At 43.4% G+C, this 13,067-nt stretch overlaps 1 protein-coding gene across 1 annotated transcript in view; it reads right to left on the bottom strand.

The window, feature by feature from the left end:
- Positions 1-13,067, bottom strand: part of GATAD2A (GATA zinc finger domain containing 2A) — an 87,836-nt gene that overhangs the window by 44,083 nt on the left and 30,686 nt on the right. The window contains exon 2 of the mRNA XM_083363673.1: positions 4,455-4,530. The gene's annotated coding sequence lies outside the window, so the exon portion shown is untranslated. The remainder of the gene's footprint in view (positions 1-4,454; positions 4,531-13,067) is intronic.

The raw sequence follows: 13,067 nt of genomic DNA on the forward strand, positions 1-13,067 counted from the left end.
CAGAGCTGGGCAACTTCCTAGCCCCATCTCTCCCCCACATATGATTATGAGTCAATCCTAGTGAGAGATGCAGTAATTATGGATGCAACAGGATTGCAATTGTGCCCTCGGGCACAAGTTTGAAGACCCCTGTTCATATACAATGGCTACTTCAAGTAATCTGGGTTTAAAGTGTAACAGGTTCAGAAATCTCATATTCTGCACTCATGTACCACATTGTAAATAAATAAAATCACAGAACAGACAGTCCTCGCTTAATGACCAGTCACCTAATCACTGTTTGAAGCTATGACTGCAGTACATAGACCCCATGCTGTCATATGATCGCATTTTGGGCACTTGGCAAGTAGCTCCCACTTGTGACTGGCTGCAGTCACAAGACCACAGTTTGTCAACTGGCAAAAGCTGCCCACTGGATACGCTGTATTTGCTTAACACTCATGTAACTTGCTTAATGGCCATCACAAAAACAACTGTAAAAGCAAGTCAGTTCGAGGGGTAACCCACTTAGCAACAGTAAGGACTCACATCCAGAATTCTGGGCTTCATTGTGGCTCTAAGTCAAGGACTACCTGAACAGCTTTTTCCAATGCTTGGATTCACACGCTATACCCGTGGTGGCGAACCTGTGGCACGCAGAGCCCTCTTTGTGGGCACGTGTGCCGTCGCCTCAGTCCTAGGCCTTCAGCTGGATTTTATAAAACCTTTTCGCTTTAAGCCTCTGCCGTGTGCAAAACAACAACAACAAAACAGTTCAATCAATCAATCAATCAATTTCAACTTCTCATGGGGAAAAAAAAAAGATCTCACAAAGTTGGAATTGATTGATTGAACTTTTTAGTCCCACCCAGTCTGCCGTTACCACCGCAGCCATGCCCACCCAATGGGCCACACCTACCCAATTGGCTACACCCAGCCAATGGGCCATGCCCACCCGGCATCCGACGATACGTAAGTGGGTTTGGGTTGCAGTTTGGGCACTCGGTCTCTAAAAGGTTTGCCATCACTGCGCTATACTTTTGAGACAATAGCAGGGATCCTACAACTTGAACTACAGTTACTGGTTTAGCTGAACTCAGGGGGATTTTTTTTAGCCCAGCAGACTGATTCCTAAAGTGGGGCTTTCTAAGAAGACTGTAAGCAGTCTATGAAATTAACCGTTTTCTCTGTTTCTGCTGTTCTCCAGCAGCTAATTACCGCGGTGGTGTACACTGCTTAGTAGCACGGAGGCTCTGTTTAGTCACCAAGGGGTAATGTCCACAGCTTCTGGAGGCAGGTTGTTCCACTGATTAATTGTTCTCACGGTCAGGGAAATTCCTCCTTAGTTCTAGGTTGCTTCTCTCTTTGGTTAGTTGCCATCCGTTGCTTCTGGTCTGGCCTCCATACTGTCCAAAATGCTTCAGAGCTGGAAAGGTCGTCTGCTCCCAACGAAAGCCATCTAAACAAGGCTACCACTATACTGGTAGTCCCAACCATCCATGTAGTGATCGAAGTTACAACGGCACTGAAAATAGTGACTTATGATGGTTTTTCACACTTAATGACCGTTGTAGCATCCATATGGTTTTACGTGATCAAAATTCAGCCGCTCGGCAACTGGCTCATGGCGGTTACAGGGTCCTGGGGTCACGTGATCACCTCCTGTGACCTTCCGATAAGCAAAGTCAATGGGGAAGCCAGATTCACTCAACAACCATGTTACTAATTTAACAGCTGCAGTGATTCACTTAACAACTGTGACATGAAAGACCGTAAAGTGGGACAAAATTCACTTGACAGCTCTTTCACTTAGCAACATAAATTCTGGGCTCCGCTGTGGTCATAAGCCGAGGACTACCTCCTCCAATTCTTGGCTATTCCTGGCTTTCCACCTCCCCCCCCCGGGCAATGATAATGTTATGCTTTCCAGAGAGGAAGGAAGAAGTGGACCGTTGACCATAACTCAAATTTCAATTTCTTCCAGCTAGGCAAATGATGCACAGCATCCTTCTTTTTAGTTCTGCTCCAATCTAATTAAACTCCCTAACTTTACTCCAGCAATTATGATCCACCGTCAGAGATGGTCAAGACTGGTGACTGACATCCTGCTCTGCAGATCATCTCCCTATGAGCCAAGATTAGCAGGGAATTCCACAGACCGAAGAAGAAACACCCAAGCAATCAGAAGACTGCCCCACTCCCGAAGGGACAGGCCACTGCCACATCCACCAGTTGACTTAGGCTAGAATGCACTGGTCTCCTAGCCACGCCAACAAACCAACCCAGCAATTTTGAAGACAAGTGCTTTAATCCAGTAACCCTAGCCAAGCGTCCCACCCAAGTCAATGCTTGTCAACCTAGTTAACACTGAAGTCAAGAAGCTCCTAGATCAGGGGTGTCAAACTGCCAGCCCACGGGCCGGATGCGTCATGCCCAAACGGCGTCCACCCCATTGCCGGCAATGGGAAAAAAAAAAGTTGCGAGACTGACACCCGTCTTAAGATTGTCATTGAGATGTTGTCATAAACTACTATAAGTTTCATCTTGGCCTTCTGACCCAGAGCTGAAATCAGAATTATTTCACTTTATTTTTTGCAACAACAATCCTTTTGGGAAGGATTAGAGAGTAGAAATCTGCAAATTGGGATTGGCCTATGCAACCACAACAAACAGATATTCCAGATCAACCTGCCCCGTATCTCTCATCTCAAGCCATGACATTTGAGGGGTTATGTGTGTGTGCTCCAAGCACTTCTAAAATTCAGCCATCTTTCTGTGGGAACACATCCTGTTCTCTTCTTCTGTAGTTGCACATGGAAAGAGGGATTCCCCCCCCCCCGGCTACACAGAATCTTGAAAGTGGTTTGTGAAATCAATTTCCAAACATCTTTGAACTTAACAGAAGGCCTTGGCAAATTCTCCTGCCCCTGGAGAAACTGGAAACCCTGAGCTCAAAGTTTGAAAAGATTCATAAGCTGGTAAGGATATCAATGCATAGGGCTTCAAGCAGCAAAGAAAACCTATTGCTGGTAGCTAATCATGCCATCAGCAAATCAGTTTATATTCTTATAAATTTCCATGATTTAAGTCCCACCTGGAAGCATTTCCATGGTCAGACCTCAGTCAGGATGAAAGAGGAGCAAGGAAAATTATATATATGGTATTAGAATTGCCATGTCATTTCTACCGATAAGTAACTAAGAACTAAGTAACTAAAGACTAAGTAAGTAACTAAGAACTAAATAATCAGTGGAACAACTTGCCTCCAGAAGTTGTGAATGCTCCAGCACTGCAGGTTTTTGAGAATAGATTGAACAACAATTTGTCTGAAATGTTATAGGTTTCCTGCTGAAGAAGGGGCTGGACTAGAAGACCTCCAAGGCCCCTTCCCATTATTCTATTCTATTCTATTCTATTCTATTCTATTCTATTCTATTCTATTCTATTCTATTCTATTCTATTCTATTCTATTCTATTCTATTCTATTCTATTCTATTCCTCCAGGATGCAATACTAAACAAAATTAAATAGTACCCAGAAATATGAAGATTTGGGGATACTCTGAAGCAGATGCATGGGCCACCAGGTTGGGAAAGACATCGCCCTTAACTCCACAGCCCCATCCAGTACCCTTAAATCATGCTTGCATCAAAACCACTTTGGAATTAAAGCAGCATCCAACCACGGTTGTTTCAATCCCAGTATATCAATGTATGAGATGATAAACCATATAATTAACTGTATAACTCCAGCGTCAGTTATTTTATTTATTAAATGTATTTATTAATTACATTTATGTGCTGCCCACCTCACTGTTAGGAGACTGTGGGCAGCTTACGTCACAAAAGCTGAACTACAAACGTTAAATATTAAAAGTGAACAGAAATTAGGTATTTTAAGAAGTAGTACACAGATGGGGTGGAGGTGGGGTCAGTTATGGTTTAGCAATGGGAGAATCTGGGCCTCCCTGGTGGAGTTCTTATTTCTAGCGTAGGTCAAATCACTCTCAACAACTTTGAGGTTCTAGCGCAGTTTCACTTAGCAACGCATTTCATCAAGCAGGAAAAGGGGACTCTACCGAAGCAAGGGGCGTGGGACCTGGGAAATCAAGTGCAATACCTGGGATTCTTTGAAATGCCGGTAGTATCTTCCTATGAATTTTGAATGCTGCAAGGTGAGCTGCTAACTTAGCATAAGGACAGCCTACCTAAGTAACACACAGGGCCATTTTAAAAGGCCAGCATTTTGCTGCCTGCTACATGCAGAAGGGCAAATATTTCACCCTTTGGAACATACGTAGCTGTTGCTTTAATTTTATATATAATTAATTATATATACCCATATATGTATGTATGTATATATATACATATACATATATATATATACATATATATATATATATATATATATATATATATATATATATATATATATATAGAGAGAGAGAGAGAGAGAGAGAGAGAAGATGTATCTACCTGCTCCGGATGTTCATGAGTTCTGAAGGAAGAACTGTAAAAATTCTTTTGTCAGGGTGATCGAACGTCAAGGAACCTACCAAGAAGACAAAGAGGCTGTTGAAGTTACATGAATTTCAGATATCCTGGTCCCCTCACATTAGTAAGCGGCTAGAGCGAGGGGGCAAAAACAGAAATAAAAGTACAAGCTACCTGATTTGATACTAGCTTATTGCAGACTGGAATATCATTTTTAACTGGATAGTTTCAATCTCTTGAGTTCAACAATAGACTTTCTAATTTATTTATTTATTTTATTTTATTACATTTATATACCGCCCTTTCCCGAAGGACTCAGGGCGGTTTACAGGGTGATTTGCACCCCACCCCCCCATGGATTGCCTGCTTAAAATCCAATGGCTAAAAACAACAACAACCCTATTGAATTCACATCCCAGACCCCCCCAAAGTACCCAGTTTTAACTCTTTTAAGGAACTGGGGTCCACTCCCCAAACCCCCACAACAGAAACCCTACAAGACCACATCTCAAATTGCAGGATTTTGAGATATGATGCTTAGCCAAGTCATGGCTTCGTGGAGGCTCTAACAAGTAGGCATCGGCTTGCAACTAGTATGAAGATCAGGATTTTACACTGCTAAGCAAGGCAGTTGTGAAGTAAGTCAAGCCTGATTTTATGACCTTTTTTTGGCCATGGCTGCTAAACGAATCATTGTTAAGTGAATTGTGTGGTTGTTAAGCAAATCTGGCTTTCTCTAATGACTTTGTCGGGGAAGGGGGAAGCTGGCTGGGTAGGTCACAAATGGTGATCACATGTTCCTGGGATGCTGCAACCATTGCAACTACATGTCTACAGAAATAGAGCACAACAATGATGAAAACTGTAAACTTGAATGCATTTGGGTCAATACAAAAGGGAGAAAAAAATGACATTGCCATAGGCGTATACTATAGGCCACCCAACCAAACAGAGGAAATAGATGAACTTTTTGCTAGTCAGCTAACTAAGGTATTTAGGAAGCACATCACAATAGTAATGGGGGACTTTAACTACCCTGACATCAACTGGGAGACAAACTCTGCACCAAGTGGAAGATCAAACAGATTCCTGACAAACCTAGCAAACAACTTTGTCACCTAAAAAGCAGAGAAGGGAACTAGGGGATTAGCCATTTTGGATCTTATTCTCACTAACAGAGATGAAATGATAGGAGGTGTTGAAACCACAGGAACCTTGTGGGGAAGTGATCATGCAGTATTGGAATTCAACATTCTAGAAGCACAAGCAATAGAACACAGTCAAACTAGAGTCTTGGACTTTAAGAGAGCTAATTTCAATAAACTTAGAGAGAGCTTGGGAAGGATTCCATGGATGAGAATCCTCAAGGGGAAAACAACTCAAGTTTGGGAAATTTTGAAAAGTGAGATAATAAAAGCCCAGTCTAGCACAATACCAACGAAGAGGAAAAATAACAGCTCTCAAAAGAAACCAGCATGGCTGCATAAAGAACTCTCTGATAAATTGAAAGATAAAAAGGACATGTATAGAAAATGGAAAGAGGGGCACATAACTAAGTCAGAATATCAGCAAATAGCCTGAGCCTGCAAAGACGAAGTGAGGAAAGCTAAGGCTCAAAATGAACTAAGGCTTGCGACCAAAGTCAAAAATAACAAAAAAAGCTTCTTTCAACATGTATAAAAAAAAAGTGAAGGAAATGATTGGTCCATTAGTGGGGGAAAGTGGCAAGAAGGTGACAAGCAACATGGAGAAAGCAGAACTATTTAACTCGATTTTTGCATCTATCTTTACACAAAGGGAAAAAACCAGACCAACCTATCAAAAATAGTGCCATAAAAAACAGAATAGAAACACAAGTTAAGATAGGCAAGAAAATAGTAAGTGAGCACCTGTCCAGCCTAGACGAGTTCAAATCACCAGGACCAGATGGATTACACCCCAAGGTTCTCAAGGAACTGGCAGACGTGATCTCAGAACCACTGAACTATATCTTTCAAAGATCCTGGAGCACTGGGGAACTACCAGAGGACTGGAAAAGAGCTGATGTAGTTCCCATCTTCAAAAAGAGAAAAAAGTGGTTCCAGGAAATTACAGACCTATCAGCCTGACCTCAATACCTGGAAAGATTCCGGAAAAGATAATCAAACAACGAATCAGCGAGCACCTAGAGGCAAACAAAATTATTGCTAAAAGCCAACATGGATTTGTCAAAAACAGATCATGCCAGACAAATCTTACTGCATTCTTTGACCAAGTGACAAAATTAGTGGATCACAGGAATGCTGTGGATATAATTTACTTGGACTTCAGTAAGGCATTTGATAAAGTAGATCACAACCTACTACTTGATAAGATAGAAAAATGTGGGTTAGATAGCATCACCACCAGATGGATTTGTAGCTGGCTGACAGGGTGTACTCAGCGTGTGGTCCTCAATGGAACTGCATCTACATGGAAGGAAGTATGTAGTGGGGTGCCCCAGGGCTCTGTTCTGGGCCCAGTGCTCTTCAACATCTTCATCAATGATTTGGATGAGGGGATAGATGGGGAACTCATCAAATTTGCAGACGACACCAAGCTGGCAGGAATAGCCAACACTCCAGGCTTAAGATACAGTAGGATCTGGACAGACTCAAACACTAGGCGCTATCTAACAAAGTAAAATTCAATGGTGAAAAAAGTAAGGTTCTACACTTAGGCAAGAAAAACCAAATGCACAGGTACAGTATAGGTGGTACCTTGCTCAACAGTAGTAGCTGTGAGAGAGATCTCGGAGTCATAGTGGACAATCACTTAAATATGAGCCAGCAATGTGCTGCAGCTGCCAAAAAAGCCAACACAGTGCTAGGCTGCATTAACAGAGGTATAGAATTAAGATCAGGTGAAGTATTAATACCACTTTACAATGCCTTGATAAGGCCACACTTGGAATACTGCATCCAGTTTTGGTTACAATGATGTAAAAAAGATTTTGAGACTCTGGAAAGAGTACAGAGAAGAGCAATAAAGATGATTTATTTAGTCTGGAGACTAAAACATATAGGGAACGGTTGCTGGAATTGGGTATGTGTAGTTTAATGAAGAGAAGGGTGAGGGGTGACATGATAGCAGTGTTCCAATATCTCAGGGGCTGCCACAAAGAAGAGGAAGCCAAGCTATTCTCCAAAGCGCCCAAAGGCAGGACAAGAAGCAACGGATGGAAACTAATCAAGGAGAGAAGCAACCTAGAACTAAGGAGAAACTTCCTGACAGTTAGAACAATTAACCAGTGGAACAACCTGCCTCCAGAAGCTGTGAATGCTCCAACACTGGAAGTTTTTAAGAAGAGACTGGACAGCCATTTGTCTGAAATGGTATAGGGTTTCCTGCCTGAGCGGGGGGTTGGACTAGATGACCTCCAAGCTCCCTTCCAACTTCACTATTATGATTATGATGTCGATTGCCAAGTGACCAAATTTTAATCACATGGCCCTGGGAATGCTGCCACGGTTGTAAGTGCGAGGATTGGTTGTGATCCACTTTATTCAGTACTGTTGTAATTTCAAACAGTTGTTAAGTCAAGGACTTACTGTACTGCATTTCTCCTGCCAGCAGTCCTTTGTGGCTATCTGACATGTTGTAACTGGAGGAACTGGAGTTGAATATACTATGCTGTAAATGTATCATTTTGTCCCAGAACTAGGATTACAGGAGAAATCGGCTGTGAATTTTTATTCACATGAATCTTGCTCAGATTAGTTATCTTCTTTGTCTGTCAGTGGCTCACTAGATTCTAGGAATGCAGGATCAAGTCAGGCCCTACCGTGGAGTAATACAGGCAATCCTTGACTTACAACAGTTCATTTAGTGACCGTTTGAAGTTACAACAGCACCGGAAAAAGTGACTTATGACTGTTTTTCACACTTAATGATCGTTGCAGCATCCCCATGGTCCAGCTGCAGTGTGCCCCGGGGTCACAAGCAAAATCATGGGGAAGCCAGATTCACTTAACAACTTTGTTACTAGGTTAACTGCAGTAATTCACTTAACAACTCTAGCAAAAAAAAAATAATCATAAAATGGGGCAAAACTCACTTAATGTCTCACTTAGCAACAGAGATTTTGGGCTCAATTGTGGTCCTAAGTTGAGGATTACCTGTAGTCCCTTTTCTTTCAGTTCGACACATGTTAAGGAAAGATAAGGAGTTGTTTTGTAGTTCTATTGGGAATGGTTTTTTTTTTTTTGAACACAGGCTTAGAGTACCATGCCCAAAGGAAATTGAAAACATGCAGCTCCTGAAAAGCAGGTAACAGGCTGAGCTAAGAAGCCCAGGGTTTAAAACTACAACTTGACCTCACCCTAAGTAGCAGAAAGCTAGCAGTTCAGGCAGAGACACTCTTGAGTTGACAACCTGGGAATTGTACCTGGCCCACCTGGTGAAGTTAGTCAGAGGGTATCAAAACATTCCTACACATTGAAAATGCGCTTGTCCCAGCACTGGTCTTACTACGAGTTTCACAGGAAAATTCCATTTCTCTGGAGCGCAAAAGAACATCACCCAATCTAATTTGCATTATATAATCCCTTCCAATATGCATCACAGAGAATTCTCTAGGTTAATCCACACAGGGTAGGTAGACTGTCTCCCTGCTATATTATGGTTCAATGGCAGAACAGAGCCTGTGCAGGCTGAAAACTCTGGTATCCTGGTATATCAATCCCTGGTATCTTGGGCAAAAAAAAGATGGAAAAGGCCCCAAAACTTTAAACTTTGATATAATCCACAAATGCAAATATCAATTGCCAGAATTCTCAAACACTTCTATTCTGGTTGGAAAGGGAAGGCACCATTTTGGGGCTACTTTGGTATGCTCCATTCCAGCTTAGGATTCTGGGAATTGTGGTCCCAAGACCTCTGGAGGGCATTCAGTTGTGGAATGCTAGAGCGGACCTTATGACTAATCAATCAGTTGTTTAAATTACAACGTTCATGAGAAAGTCTACACCCTTTTTCCTTGCTTTTTTTTTAATGTAACATACGCATTCCTCTTCTATTTTCCTTTGTCTATTTAATTCAGCGGAACCCCAAATGCTGGAGGGCGGGGAGAGAAAAGAAAAAAACACCCCTCCTGTGTTTTAACTTTAAACTTTTTCTGTAATTTGTTTGCCTTGGATGAGGGAAAAAAAGGAGCCATCAAATCAATTCAAGGATTGAGTCAAACTTTCCTATGAACCCCCTCCCCCTCCTTCCATATAGGGGCTTCAGGACAGATAAAAGGCCCTGGAAAATGTATAGCCAGGGTCACCTAAGCTTTTATCTAAAAAAACGATGGGAGGCTTCCTAATTCAATAATGTTCCTTGCCTATTTTTAAAGACGCAGCATCGCAGAAGTTAGCATGGGGAGCTGAATCCCGCAGCCTGTGAAATGTCCTTCTCGTTTTTTAATGCAGGAGCCCAAATACCTGCTTGTCCACTTGTTCCACTGGCAAGCCTGAAAAAACCCTCGGTGGAAACGAAATGCATGCTGCGAGATCGCGGAAGTCTGGGGTGGGGCAGGGTTTTCACTCGGCTTTAGCAAACCTTTTCTGCTGCCCCACCAGCCTCCTGCAGCCCCCGGATAAATTTCAGTAGGAGCCAAATACATTAAAATGGAGGAAGTCGCCCCATAGAAATTGGCAAAGAAAGAATAATAATCTTTTTTTTTTTAAAAAAAAGTGGTTATTTACTGGATTAATATCCAACGTCTCGTTTCCCCTATTCAATCCAAAATCAGTGTCTCTTTAAGAAAACGGCTTCACAGCATTACTTACACACACACACACACACACACACACACACACACAGAGAGAGAGAGAGAGAGAGAGAGAGAGAGAGAGAGAGAGAGAGAGAAAGAAAGCGGAAAAGATTTTGAAACAAAAGTTGAACCAACCAAGCTCTATTCCTCCCACCCAAGAGCAAAGCCAGCCAAACGCAAGAAGACACCGTGGGGAAAACAATGCCCCAACAGAACGCGAACGAAGCTAAGAGTTGAGTTGGGAATCTGAATTCTGTTTTCTTCAGAAACGATTCTGGGGGATTCAGGGCGACAAAAGAGTGTCTCCCACAAGGCTCAACACTTCACTTCCCCAGCTCCCTGCCTTCTTCTGACCCACACGCTGCTGCTGCTGTTGCTGCTGCTTACGAAGAGGAAATTACCAGCTGAGTGGAGGCTCAGGGCCCTGCCCCACTTCGTAGCTTCCCCTTCTCCTCCTCCTCTTCCCGGCAGGGAAGCCTGGCGAACTCCGAGTCAACTTCTCACGCAAAGAGCTGCCGACGACGCGTACAACCTCCTCCTCCTCCTCCTCCAAAAGCTTAGTGGCCAAGGGAAGAAGGGGCTCAGCACTGGGTGGTTCTCAGAAGAAAACCCACCCACCCCCTTTTTGGGGTGAAGTGATGGTGGAAGGAAGAAAGATACCCCAGCGTGGAATGAGGTTATCTATGCGTTCAAGTGTCACATCAGAGACTGGAAGCTGTTTCCAGTGGGCGTTCCGAAAAAAGTCAGGGAGAGACTCCAGGAAGAAGCTTCCTCCTCTAAGAGAGCCAATAAACAAGGCCGGCTCTTGCCCCTCTAAGCTGGCTTACGCTTCCGGAGCAGTTGCAGGAATGACCTTAGGACTCCAGAGAGAGAGAGAGAGAGGAGAGAGGAGAGAAGAGAGAGGAGGAGGAGGAGGAGGAGGAGGAGAGAGAGAGAGAGAGAGAGAGAGAGAGAGAGAGAGAGAGAGAGAGAGAGAGAGAGAGAGAGAGAGAGAGAGAGAGAGAGAGAGAGAGAGAGAGAGAGAGAGAGAGAGAGAGAGAGAAGTAATTGTGCTAAAGAGGCTGGATTTACAAACAAGACAAGGCCCTGAAGACTTTACACAGCAAGGCAGAAAGGAAAGGTGAACTGGGTATATTTAGCAGGCAGCAACAAACAACACTGAGGCCTTTGAACTGTGGTGCTGGAGAAGACTCCTGCAAGTCCCTTGGATTGCAAGGCGATCAAACCGGTCAGTCCTAGAGGAGATCAACCCTGACTGCTCTTTAGAAGGCCAGATCCTGACGTTAAAACTCAAATCCTTTGGCCACCTAATGAGAAGGAAGGACTCACTGGAGAAGAGCCTAACGCTGGGAAAGGTTGACGGCAAGAGAAGAAGGGGACGACGGAGAATGAGGTGGCTGGATGGAGTCACTGAAACAGTAGGCGTGAGCCTAAATGGACTCCAGAAGATGGTAGAGGACAGGAAGGCCTGGAGGAACATTGTCCATGGGGTCGCGATGGGTCGGACACGACTTCGCAGCTAACAACAACAAACAACAAAGGGTCACTTTTAAACTGATAACTGACCAGGCTACAGAACTCTACTGAAATGATCATCTGGAGTGAAGATGACAACTTTCTAGTTGAAGGATGAAAAATAGTTACAAGGGAGGATGCGTTGGAGACAAAGCTACGCACGCTGGAAAACAAGATCAGGCTATCTTAACATTTTTGGACTGCGGTCGCATTTTCCCCCTTTCTTTTGTTAGTTTTAAAGCTTGGGGATGCATTTAAAAAAAAACTGTCCAGGACCACTGCCTTGAAATGGTTCGGGTTCTGCAGATAGGCAGACTTAGGTTTTTCAGGCATGTGTGGGTGTGCATTCTGGAGGCTTTTTAGGGAGGTTAAGTAAATTTGCAGTATTTGAAAAAAGGGAAGTAAACGTACATTGGGCAAGTTGCTGAATTCTGGGAGCATCTTTCACAGAAATGTCGAAACAGGAGACCTGGAAAAATGCTGAATTAAAGGTAACTGGGGGCTCATCCTCTCGAACTCATATCCAATGTTTTTACAAAGCCACCAAGGTGTGCCCTCAGTAACAGACAATGTCATTGAAGAAGTTTGGGATCATCTTCTTTGATGTTTCTGGATCTTAAACTTTGTTTAAAGTGTATGGACTCCAACTCCCAGAATTCCCCAGCCAGTATGCCGGGAGATTTTGAGAGTTTGAAGTCCACACATCGTAAAGATGGGAAACAGAGTAAATGAAGGGATCTTCCAATGCCCTTAGAAGTCCCCTTGCCTAACACAACGTGGCCTGTTTCATCCAGTATAGCATACCATTTCCAACAATAGCTAGACAAAAGTCCACACTAAATCATGACAAACCATAAGGCTTCCTCCCTCCACCCTGCCCGCCATTTTTCTGGGGCAGCTGACATTCCTAAAGGAACTGCTTCTGAACACGGAGGTTTCACGAGGATGCCTTCTTATGCAAGAACTGATGAAAGACCACTCCTGCTTTATCAGACTGAAACCCACATCCTACATCACCCAGAGTAAACAACCAGATGACTCAGAAAGCCGCACAAACAGGTTGTGAAATACTACTACTACTACTGCTACCACTACTACTACTACTAAGAATGAAGTTGGAAGGGGCCTTGAAGGTCATCTAGTCCAACCCCCTGCTCAGGCAGGAAACCGTATACCATTTCAGACAAATGGCTGTCCAGTCTCTTCTTAAAAACCTCCAGTGTTGGAGCATTCACCACTTCTGGAGGCAGGTTGTTCCACTGGTTAATTGTTCTAACTGTCAGGAAGTTTCTCCTTAGTTCTAG

The sequence above is a fragment of the Vipera ursinii genome (genome assembly GCF_947247035.1).
Source record: "Vipera ursinii genome assembly, chromosome: 1".
Lineage (NCBI taxonomy): Eukaryota > Metazoa > Chordata > Lepidosauria > Squamata > Viperidae > Vipera > Vipera ursinii.